Source organism: Sander vitreus, chromosome 5 (genome assembly GCF_031162955.1).
Source record: "Sander vitreus isolate 19-12246 chromosome 5, sanVit1, whole genome shotgun sequence".
Lineage (NCBI taxonomy): Eukaryota > Metazoa > Chordata > Actinopteri > Perciformes > Percidae > Sander > Sander vitreus.
In genome coordinates, this window is record NC_135859.1 from 3,084,397 (window position 1) to 3,097,128 (window position 12,732).

Below are 12,732 nucleotides of genomic sequence, written 5' to 3' on the forward strand. Positions count from 1 at the left end.
TGCAGCACGGGGACTACATTGTCACAGCCTTTAATGTTGCTGTTGATGTAAATATTGCCTTCTGTGTTGCTTTTGTGTTTCTGAATAGTATTCAATGGCCAGAGCTACTTCCTGACACAAATGTGTCATCGAAAGCCTTTTTAGATTGTGCACGGACACAGCAAGCAACAATATATCCAGCAGGCTGCAGTTTATATGAAAGGTTAGTCATGTGGGAAAAATGGAATCAGGGCAGCATACAGAAAAGTATGAAACAGATAGTGAGTCACATATTTTGAAAATAAAACCGTGGACTGAAATAGTGAGGAAGGTTTTAAATCACTGCAGGATATAGACAATCAGACAAAGTAATGTGGTAAATGGTATATGGTAAATGTTACAAAAATAGATAAAGTGTTGATCATTATCTTTGTTGGATTAAAATACAAATACAACCATATATCATCACTGTTGTGTGAACACCTGGTATGTCCAAAACTGTTTCTTTTCAGGAATGAACAAAGGGTAAGGGTTAACATTACATTACATTATTATAAACGTCATATTAAACAATTTAGCTTTGACAAAGTCAGATGAAATTGCCTCCTCACTGTTAAAATGTATTTTTTCCAAGATAATGTTATGGGGCATTACAGGACTTTATTTGACAGGACAGCTTAAGACAGCAAAGGGGAGAGAGAGGGGGAATGATATGCTGCTAAAGGCTGCAGTTTGGACGGCAGCCTTCGGTGTGAAATGGACTGAGCCTCTGTAGATGGGGCACACCCTCAACCAGGTGAGCTACCCAGGCACCCCCACTGTTAAAATAGTTGTTAAAAATCCACAGAAAGAAGTAAAGTGTGACCAGTAGCATTGATTAATGGAAAGAAATTAAAATTACGAAATATGGAGTTACAAGGTTTATGCCTGACAGTGACAATACAACACTCTAATGTGATGTGTGTAATGCTTGCTCTTGGGGGAATTATTGGAATTGTAGGGTCTTTGAAAATTATAGTGTGGTCTTGACTTACTCTAAGTGTCTTGAGGTAACTCTTATGATATATTTATTATATATTATTATATTACATATTGTTCTTATATTATGATTTGATACTATAAATAAAATTGAATTGAATTGATCGCTTAAGGTGGGATCAGCTGTATACTATGCAGATAACTGAATATGTGTTCACATAATTCAACACTGATAAACAGGAAATCTAATATCACGTTAGGAGGCATTTAAGCAAATACCCATCCTGGGACCTTGATCTAACTAACTAATCAGCCAGGGTTTAGTGAGTGATGGGACACTGACCCTTGACCTGAGGAAATCATTTAGATGGAGAGGCACTGAAGGTCTGATTCATGGTCCGAGCTTCAGCGGAGGCTTGATCCCTGGGGACGGCAGAGGTGAGGATGGACAGGTAATTGGGGAGGTGGAGCAGGGATGTCTTCTTTCTCTGGACCTGCCACTACCTCGTAGCTTATAGATAGGCTGTCTCAGGATCAGAGTATAATAGTCCAATTTAAGAGTTGCATACCAAACAGTCTCGCTTTGCCAGAGAGTCTGGCTACTCCACATAGCATTCAGGGATGGGAGGAAAACGTGCTCTGGTTTATTGGCATTTCTTTAAACCAATCACAATCGTCTTGGGCGGTGCTAAGCATCGGAGAAAAGCCGCGGTGCCGCTGCAAAATAGACTTGGAAGGAACTTGTTTTGGTGGAACATGTGTACGTTCAAAGGTTGTTTTAGTCGTGCAACAGAAAACTCAGATTGGACAGATAGTCTAGCTAGCTGTCTGGATTTACCCTGCAGAGATCTGAGGAGCATAGTCCTCAGAAATCCAGCACAGAATTACAACACAAAGAAAGCAGAAGGTAACGACATCCAGCGAAATTCACGGCGCAACGGAGCAATCCCGAAAGTGCAACGTTGTGGATATAGACTACATACCAAAAGACTAAAGACCCACTTAAGAAACATAGTTGTTAAAGGGACAGTTCACCCCAAAATCAACCTCTAACCTGTAGTGCTATTCATCAGTCTAGATTGTTTTGGTGTGAGTTGCCCAGTGTTGGAGATATCAGCCATAAAAATGTCTGCCTTCTCTCAAATACAATGGAACTAGATGGCACTCGGCTTGTGGTGGACGAAGTGCCAAAACAAATACATTTGAAAAACTCAATCCACAGACCTGGTTGTGAGCAGTTTCATGTAGGAACTATTTTCTTCCTACCATAGTTCTCATGGTTCATTTTGTGAGCATTTCCAAGTAAAATGTAGTTTTGTATGTGAACTATCCCTTTAAGTCTTAAACTTTGCTCACATGCAGCTTTAGATGAGTTATTCTGAGCTTTGCTGGAAAAACATCTGAAATGCCACAATGACTCATTGAAAAAACAGTATAATTGGACAATTTGACCAATGTCTCATCTTAGAAAAATCCAATCCAATGTACATTTTCACATCAACTGAAGTGATGCCATTGGCGTCTCACACAGAGACATTTCTGAAGACATCTACACAAGGTTTTAGTTTGTAATTGTTGGTGTGCAGACACAGGGATCGGTGTGGATATGGTTTAGAGGTCCTGTATTATTTTGTACAGCGTATTATTTTGGGGCTGTCTGGACCCTTTAAAAACGCTCACAGTAATATTATTGCAGACGTCCTATTGGAGCGTATTGTTGTGAATGGCAAGAGGAGCAGACGGATGCCAGCCTCCCATGGCCTGATCCTGGATTCCTCAGATATGGTTTTCCACTCTATAAGTGTACCATGACACATACTGATGTGTTTCCATTCCATAGTGTCGTGCAGTTGGTTTAGTAGAAATCTCAATAATGTTTTGTTTGTACAGCACAACAGTGATTCAACCTACTGCCTGATCATGACAGTTTCTTTTCTTCTACCCAGAGTTTGGTTGGCCATTTTTGGAAAATAGCCTTAGAAAATGACAGATTTTATGCTTCCAGCAGATAGCATGAATAACAATATCCTCTATGACGGGAAATATAGGGCTACTGTATGGAAAATGGTGACACTATATTGGTCATACTGACAATGATCTCCAAAAACATCACAGGAGATTTCTCAGCACCAAATAGGAATCCGGCTCAAGTCATGTCAGCGGTTCATGTTTGTTAAAGTCCCCTTCCGCTTAAAAATATTTTTAGGTTATAGTGGGGCTGTCCCGATTATCACTTTTTGGGCTTCGAAGCTTCGGTGGGAATTCCAATACATTCTAAGCTTTGAATACATACTATACATATACAAATATATAGTATAACTTGAAAAGCCCTGGCAATCATACGTTATCATGGTTAAATTACTTCAGGTGATTTGCCTAACTTGTAGATTTGTGATATACCAGTTTAGTTTGGTATATAGGGCACTCCAATTTTTAGTTGCCTTAGTTATCTATGCAAATTTTAAAATGATTCCAAACGCTTGACTTTTTCAACATCCAATAGTTGCAGCCGAGTTGCTAGCTCTCACGTTGTCAAACTTTCCGTTTTGGTGCTGATCATGTTACATGATAAAGCTTAAGCCAGGGGCTCAGCCCCGTCCCTACACACACACAACAAACAGTGGTCCATCTGAAGATAAGGAATTATAGTTTAATGTTGATGCATAAATGAAAAATGTGGAATTACAATTCCTTATTTCATGGACTATTCTGGATTTTTGGGGTAATGCGTTCCTCTATGCTCAGCTGAAATCTCAGTTTAACACGTGTACCTGCAACACATTCTCACTCTCCCATCGCGTAAAATACGGACGCTTGGTCATGTGCCTTTGGCGTTTGTTATTCAGGCTAAAAGTCTCCTTTAGCTCCGGGACTCTTGACGTCACTTATGACGCTCTGGGTCGGGGCGTACTGACTGACATGCGACACATAAACGGGGACAGTTAGGTTTAGGAAAAGATGGTGGGTGGGGTTATAAAATGTACGTTTCCGGACACGAACCCCGGTCTCCTGGGGGAAAGTCCTGTGTTGTTTGACCCATCCACCATCCCAACCAACCTCCTTACGCATTGCGGTCTTTCATACTACTTGCTACCGTTGCCGCTCTTAATACTATGTCATCTTACAGCGCCGCGGTCCAGCTGCTGCTTGTTTCATACATACGCTAAATGATGATTTTTGTGTTGTTGTGACTGTGAAGTTGGGAGTGAGAACGGGTTGGTACCTGCAACCAGAATTTGTGACATCACAACTAGTGTGGAAGCCAATAACGGTCCAGTATGTAACTTAGTGGAAACCTGAAACTTCCAGTGAAGTAGGAGACATCCTGTGTCCAGGAGTTCAACTTCTGAAATGAACAATATTTGCATATTCATAGATTATGGCCTTTTTAGCAAGGGAGAAGGAGTAGATGTCATTTTAAGAATTCTTTTGTGGAAAAACCACATCAGACACTGATTATTATTCAATGAAGTCATTTTTTAAACATGACTGGAGGGGATCTTTAAAGATGTCAGTAATGTAGCACATTTTCCATAATAGGCTCAGTGCCATTATAGCATGGTACTGATCACAGTGTTTATGTACCTAGAAGACTCATTCAGTGGCTCAATTACCCATTTGTTAAATACTCAGTTGTTTTATAAACTCTCAGCACCTTTCCCTTTTGCATAAAACAGGATTTTTAAAAGATGGATGTATCTTGTATGTTTATGTGCTTCATGTATTTTAATGTGGCAATGTTTAATGTTTGTTTTTATGACTGTTTAAAAGCCCTTCTAGGGACGGGCATTGGAAACTAGCAATAGTAGCATCTATCCCTATTCAAATAAACATGGAAAAAAAAATCTGATTGCTTAATTTAGGCACCTTGTACTTCCCTCCCAAACAACACAGAGGAACAAAAGAATGAACTGAAATGCAAAACTAACTTTTCTCTTTTGATGGACCACTTTGCAAAACAGTTTAGTCTCAGGAGCGTGTGACAGCCTGAAAGAAAAAGCAGACATTGTTATGAAGTGCCAGTCACTGGTTTCAGTCATCGTGCTATCTCACTGTAAGGGGATACACTGAGCTTGGAGGTTATTTTAGGGTTCACAGTCACATCTATGGACCTCAAGGAGCTCTGGTTTTTCTTTGGTACGTCTGAAGGGCGACACTGAAGAATCTCTTTAAGATCAAAGCCTGGAGATCAAACACACTGCATCCATAGGAAGAAGGAACACAGTCAAATGGATCTCAATCATTGTCTGTCCCTACAACCAGCAGGCCTAGGGAAGCAGTGCTATATGTAACCAGCCCCACAGGTACTGCTGTCTACCCTGCAAGGACTGTGGTACAGGACCACAAGGCGCCGCCCCATCCTTTCTTTTCCCATGGCTCTTAATCAGTAGCCCTGTACGGGCCAATCACGCACACACTGAGGCCCCTAGCTGAATCTCATGTATCTTATTTGCTTGAAGTTGTTCTGGCCCTGCTTTGTGAAGGCCGTCTCAAAGCTCTTCCTGCCCCTAGGAGTCGTGGAGCTAGGATCGAGGAGGGATCTCCGAGGAGCTATGAGCGAGGATACACGAAAGCAGCCTTCCCGGAAGCCGTGTAGCTGAAACCCGTTGCTAACTCCGCCCATACAGCTGACAAATTCACGTGACGCTTCAGAGGAAAGGACGTCTCATCCCTCTAAACACATTTCCTCGTTTTTCCTCTCCTCGCATGATTTCCTCGCGTCTCTCATGTCATCCCCAAATCCTGAGTCTTCAACAGGACCAGGGTAGGACCAGAGCTGGGGTGCCTACATATACTGACAGAGGATAAAAAGAACTGTGGGATAGGACTATTAATTATCAATGGCCTTCATCTCAAGGCACCAAGGGTCAGCTCCATAAAGATTTTTTCTCCCCTTTTTCCAAAACATTAAGCCCAAGGCATCTTTTGTTATGGACACAGTCTTACACAACCCAGCAGAAATGTTTAAGGGCCCTCTGAGATTTCCCCTTAAGGCGGTATTCTGAGAAAACAGAGGGCCATATGTCATGTTATATGGAGCGGAAGAGTGACTAGTCTATCATTTGGGTTGGTAAAAAAACAACAACTTGTGACCAGTAGTCAAGGATGCTTAATTCTAAGGATTTTGGTGGTTTAAAGGAGAATACCATGTACTTACTAGATTCAGGTTCAAATCCAAGACTGACCTCAACCGAAAACACAACACTGCTGCTTGTTTCAAACGCTTTAAAACAACCAATGATTATGTTTTTCTGACAAATGACCCGTTGTGTTTATTCAAATAACCTCTGTCCGAAGCAAGGCGAAAGTAACATACCAAGAGTCAGCATGTCAGCATGTCGGTTTCCGGGGACAGTCCCCGGTTTTGGTGACCTGTCCCCGGAAATGTCCCCGGTTTTCACTGTGACTGACAGACCCGAAATTGGAATGAAATAGTCCTGCACCCTACACGCACAGGCTCAAGACAGCCAGATCAAGCACTGCTCAGAGGTCAGAGATGTTCTAGAATGCCCATTTTACGATGCTAAAATTACTGTTTATTTACATGGAGTCTGGTGGGTTTAGCGAACGCAATTTTGCGGACTTTTTATGTTTTAAAAAAAGGATCTTACTCTTTAACAGAAAGGTCGGCCTCCTTAGAAATACTTTCCATAATGTTGTCAGACACTTAGAATATTAATCTGAACCTGTCAGTGGCAAAACAGGCACTTTTATGAACATAAAAACAAGCTGGTCAATTGTCCTATTAACTTACATTGTAGCTTGTTTCGCCGTTGCCGACTGCAGTGATCTCGTTTAATACTGGACCAATGTCAAAGGAAAATATTTCCTCAATAGTTTTAATTGTATCCGATACTCAATGAGCTGTTGCAGAAACAAGCCCAGCGTGAAGCAATAAAGCAAAAGCTGTCAGATAAATATAGTGCAGTAAACATTACAACATTTCCCTCTGAGGTGTAGTGGAGTACAAGTATGAAGTAGCAGCAGGGGAGATTCTAGGATCAGACCTTCAGGGGGGCTCAGCCCCTAATGAGAATGTGACACGGATATGGCGCATGGAAAAGTGTTAACCCCATTGCTGTGACAAATTGCAAGAAAATGAACATTGAACTTACATGAAATGTTATCATATTTGCATTCTGCATAAATCTCTGCACACCCATTACTCTGTGAAATATTTCCCAAACTCTTCACTCAACACATGCATCGGTACAACAAGCGGTCCCTGAGTAATCCGGTTTTGAAATTGCAACAAAATTTCTACATGGTCTACAACTTTATAATGTATTCTCATGTAAACTATTTATGTTAGCAAAGATATTTTTGTAAATTGCTTAGCCAGTGTATTTCAACATGATGGTTATTATATTGCCAGATTCCAGACAATCCCACTTACTTATATATATCCCACTTACACATATGAATATATATTTCTACTGGTATGCTTCCTAGTGACATTAATGCAAAAATATGAAGAAAAAACTATTTCACCTGTGTGTGCATGTTTAAAATTCTGAAGTGCAAAATAGCTCAGGCTACAGCACAAATATTCCCATCTAAAGATATATGAATAATCAAGTCTAACCTCTGAATTTCTTTTCAAAGTGCAACAGATTGATGCGTTTAAACGTTAAAATACACAAAATTTTCTTACAGGGGAGCATGCCCATGGACCCCCCCTAGGGGACCTTGTGCCCCAGTGCAGCTCTAGATCTAGTGACGCCCCTGGGGCAGGGTTAACAAGTGAATGAGCATATTTTACAAAATGTTGAACGATTCCTTTTCAGATCAGAATATGCTTGCATACATTATTTTTGCAACCATAGTTACATTTTTAGGTTTACCTTAACTTTAGCTTTGTTGTCTTTAGCCTCTTTCCGACCAAGTAGTTACAGGAACGTAGTTATAGGAACAGTACACTTCTAAACAGTTCTACTAACTACTCTCCCCCAAAATCGGTTTTGCCATTTGCATTCGTACTGGCCAAGTGGCCATAGGAACTGGTAGGAGGGGTAAAGGAGTGACGCAAGCACGACAACGGTCTTTATAGCGTCGTCACTTGACTTTTGCGCCACATACAACAACAAACCAGCATGGAGGAGGCCATCGGAATGTTCCTGTGGTGCCTTGCCGGGATCCTCATAACGGAGTTCGAACGCCGGCGTTTAAAGACTAGGCTGGAGTACTTAACAGAGAAACACAGAAAACGAAGGCTCCAGCGTAATATGATCCTAATTAATATGATGGAAGAAGATAGAAGAGCAGAGCGCAACAGGCAAACGAAACGACGGGTAAGTTGAACTAGCATTAACAATTAGCTGGTTGAATGCGTGATGTTTGTCTTATGAGTTAGCATACGTAGGCCAATTGCAACAGACATTGAAGAATATGTACTGTTTGTGTTTCAGATGTTGCTAGGTCACTAAGGGTTCCTATGTGGAAAAGGGAAAAGGGAAAAGACCCCTGCCCTGAAGTAGGAGCTGAAAGAGTTAAAGGAACTGCGGTCAGAGGAACATAATAATCCCCAAATTGGTCCAGTCGGAACACGAGAAAAGAAGGGTTCTAGGAACATTATGTTCTAGGAACTGCTAAAATCCCTCCTGTCGGAAAGGGACTTTTGTTTTATAACCCTATGTCTATTTTTGTGCATGTACTTTGAGAGCAACAAAAAGCCGGAGTCAAATTACCTGTGTGTGTTTCCACTTGCTCGGCCTTTAAAGCTGATTCTGACACTGGTTCTTGCTGTACTGAAATGCACAGAAAACCAATCCATGTCATCATTGAGGTGTGAAGTCTAAAAAATATTTGCATTCAAATGTCCTTATGTCGATATGGGTAGATAAAACAAACATTAATTAAAAACATCACGCTACAAAAACCTGCAGTTCATCACTGGAAAAATTTTAAGCTATATAGTGTTTTTTCCACTAATGGTTGTTCAAATAAAACTTCATTATTTAGAGAAAGCTGCCTGAGAATGTTTTTTTCCTTTTCTTTTGATCATCATTCTGCTTCACAACCATGCAATCTCAGAGCTTCTTATGAGAACTCAGATGCTCCAGTGAAGTAGTGAGGGTTTACAGGGTAATTTCGGTTTTGTTCAACTTGGACCCTATTTTCCTATGTTTGTGTGACTGATGGGAACAACAATCTTTGAAATTGTTCCAGTATTAAGCGAGAAAGCAGTGACCAGCAGCCGCAGACAGATGCAATGTAACCCTTTAGGGCAAATGTGCATTGTCAATTTTGTCCAATAAAATTTTGTTCACAATTATGTCCACTTGTTATTATAAGTGTCTGACAACATTATGGAAAAGATCTCTATAGAGATAGGCCTATTTAAAAGCTCTTAAAGACCTTTTTGTTTAACCAGAAACAGCTCAAGATCCCCACCAGACTCCATTTTAAATAACTATAATTTTAGCGTGTATAGAGCCAACACATTTTCAGATGTAAATTGGTAAACTATGTGTTTATTTTAACCAAAACGAGAGTTGTGATGGTTGGAAAAGTGGATAGAAGACCCAAATGGCTTTTCGTAGTTTTATTTTGTTTCTGGTGACTTTAAATGAAGTGTATTTTACGATTGCTTATATTACTGTTTATGTACATGGTCTGGTGGCTTTAGTGAATGCAATTTCGCGGATGTTTTTTAATGTTCTTACTCTTTAACAGAAAGGTCGACCTCCCTAGAAATCTTTTTCATAATGTTGTCAGACACTTAGAATATTAATCTTACACTGTGGCTTTTTTTTCGCTGACTGCCGACAGCAGCGGTCTTGCTTAATACTGGACCAATGTCAAGGATTGTGGTTTCCATTAGTCATTTAGACTCAAAAACATAGGAAAATAGGGTCCAAGTTGAAAACAACCACAGATACCATTTAAGGGCCCTGCTTAGGAGTGTCTTGATAGTTGACCCGATGATCTGTCTTTTACCTTCAAGTCAACGTCGCACTTCTCTTACCTCCCGGCTCCCACCACCAGTGGAGGCATTTCTACAGGTGGAGGAAGTGAAGATATCTCTATCCTGAAGCTACATTCCTCCTGTTAGTCTGACTGATCTGCTGCAAAGAGACCTTTGATTCTTAAGATGATGCACCAACTAGCTTCCTCCGTTTGAACAGTCAGGAGAGGAGCGAACACAACCACCTGCCAGTCAAACATAATTTAGTGGAAGAGTCTATCTGGCCTGAAGCATGGGGGAGCTCCCAGCTCTCAGCATACCTGTCCACTGCTGATTGAAATAAAGTTGACTGTCTGAGGGGCTGAGTGGCCTTGACAGAGCTATGAAACAGCAGGGAGGTATAGTCACATATACACAGCCCATGTTTGTGCAAGTGTGTCTGACAGAGTTTGATGTGGGCTGTTAAGCGTCTATTGCAGTGAGCGACACACCTTCCCATGGCTTTATAGGTCCCAGCGTGCAGCTAAACCAGCAACTCCTCTGTTTTTCTTTCAGCAGCGTTCAGTCCACACTGACAGGGCTTCCCTTCACTAGCCAGCTGGCCACAGCGCGCCAAGACTGCAGATTTATACTTACAACAGACACAAATACACTCAGACATACAGTGCTATTGGTTGGTGAGTTATGGGATGGCATACATTGATGGAGAATAAAATATGTTTTTCTTTAGAATGCTTTGTATGTGTAATGTGTATGAAAGTTACCACACAGATAACCTTTCAAACCTCTCAAACAGCTCTGTTGTTATGTCTCTTCTATATTTCTGGTTAAAGGTCCCATGGGTGCTCCAGTATGTAATTTATGATCCAACAAAAACCGTTGAGACAAGGACTTATGGCCTGTGAATTGTTTGTGTTAGCTGCCCTATAAAAGAGATAACCTTGTCAGCTTCAGCAGTGTGTGTGTGTGTGTGTGTGTGTGTGTGTGTGTGTGTGTGTGTGTGTGTGTGTGTGTGTGTGTGTGTGTGTGTGTGTGTGTGTGTTGTATACTCAGAAAATCAGCTGCAGTCCATATGGGCAGCCTTTTAGCTCACGTTTTGCCACATCTCTGACCTGCCGAGACAAACCAATTAATATTGTAAAATGAATCCACACCAATTAGGAGCTGTGGTTCATAAGAATGAGAGAAAAAATGGACTCAAAAGAGCATTAGAGATATAACTATTACTAACTCATATGAATGATATTATGTTGGACTACTAATAATATCCTCCATCCTCCATCTCTATGACAAGTGGTGGAACTCCATTCGCTGATGACTTAAGGCACAATTAAAATATTGAAAAAAAGCTAATAAATGGACCTTGCCTTAGGATTCTTTTGTCAAACTATTATTTCAAAGGTCAAGGATTAACTTTCATGCAGTTATTAGATGATGATAAAGATACATTTTAAACTATGGTCTGCAAATGCTCTTAGTTTTACAGCCTATACTCTAGAAGCATGTCTTCTAAACGCCTAACAACGCCTAACGTCTATTAATGTGTCCTGTAGTTTGATAGGCAGCATATGGAGCCAACAATGACAGTATACTGAGGGCTCATTTCCCACAGTGGCCACCCACACTAAATATATCAGAGCTTTGGCTAGAAGCACCCACCAAATGGCATTATGGATTCTGTGAGCAAGACACATTCTCCTGTGTCATCATTAACGTGATTAACATGCTAAACTATCTTTGTTATTCTCATAAATGTTCTAGTGGAAATGGTGTTCTCATCAAAATGAACCACAAAGTCTAATTTGCAGATGTACCGCAAAATCTGTAATCACTGCTAACCCTGAGGTAATTCAACGCCTCCCATGAAATATGGACAATGACTTACCACCATGGGAGACAACAGCGTGTTTTAGCTGTTTTCCCAGGCTGTTTTTAGATGTGTTATGATTGTGGGCATCAGTCATAATGCCAAGGTCATGGCTTCTAGATGGCTTTTCCACTATTAGACCTCATTATAGCTCATTAGGCCTCAGCTGCTTGTCTCTTCACCCCTCATAACACGCTCACACACACATTTATAGACACGTAACGCCTGCCCTGGATGGACAGATGGACAGTCGTACATGCACACATATGCAATACACAAACACAAATACAGCCGCCCCCTTCAAACGCACCCCTACCATGCCAAATGGCAAATAGCGGTGGTTGAGTGTTCTTAGAAACTGGTGTTTGGTAAACGGAGAAGGCTGGGAGTCAAGGAGCGGATTGGGCGAGGGCAGCAGGTGGTTCAGTTTCTGGTCCCACTGGGTGCATTTCCTCACTAAACACTTTAAACCACAGGCCAAGGTAGCACGGCTGTCAGGAAAACAAGTTCATCAACAGCTTGTGACACACTGCCCCTGGGCTGAGAGCCGGGGGAGGGTGGGGTGGTGTGAGCGATGGGGACTGATGCAGGCCAGAGACCAATCACAGCCAAGTCAGGGTTCTCTCTGTCCCACCTCCCCAAGTAGCACAGGCCTACATCAGAGCTGACCCTTCTCTGCATGGGGCTCTGGCTTCTGCCATTAAAAACTGAACTTTGTCTGCTTTCAAGACATTTAGTAAAGACCAAATGAAAGAGGGATGGAGGTTTCTGAGAAGCTAATAGTGCCTCAGTTGTAGTTAATTATAAGTCTATGAAACAGCTGAAAGGTTTCAGAATTTTGTGTCGAAACAGTTAGGCTTGGGCAAATATGAAGGTATAACTTTGGTTTATTATAACTTTTGTCTTATTTTTGTAGTTTTGGCCATCATTCCTTCACCTGACCCGCCAGATGGTTTGTTAACAGAGAACCATCTGAGATGCCGTCATTGGAAACTGTTTG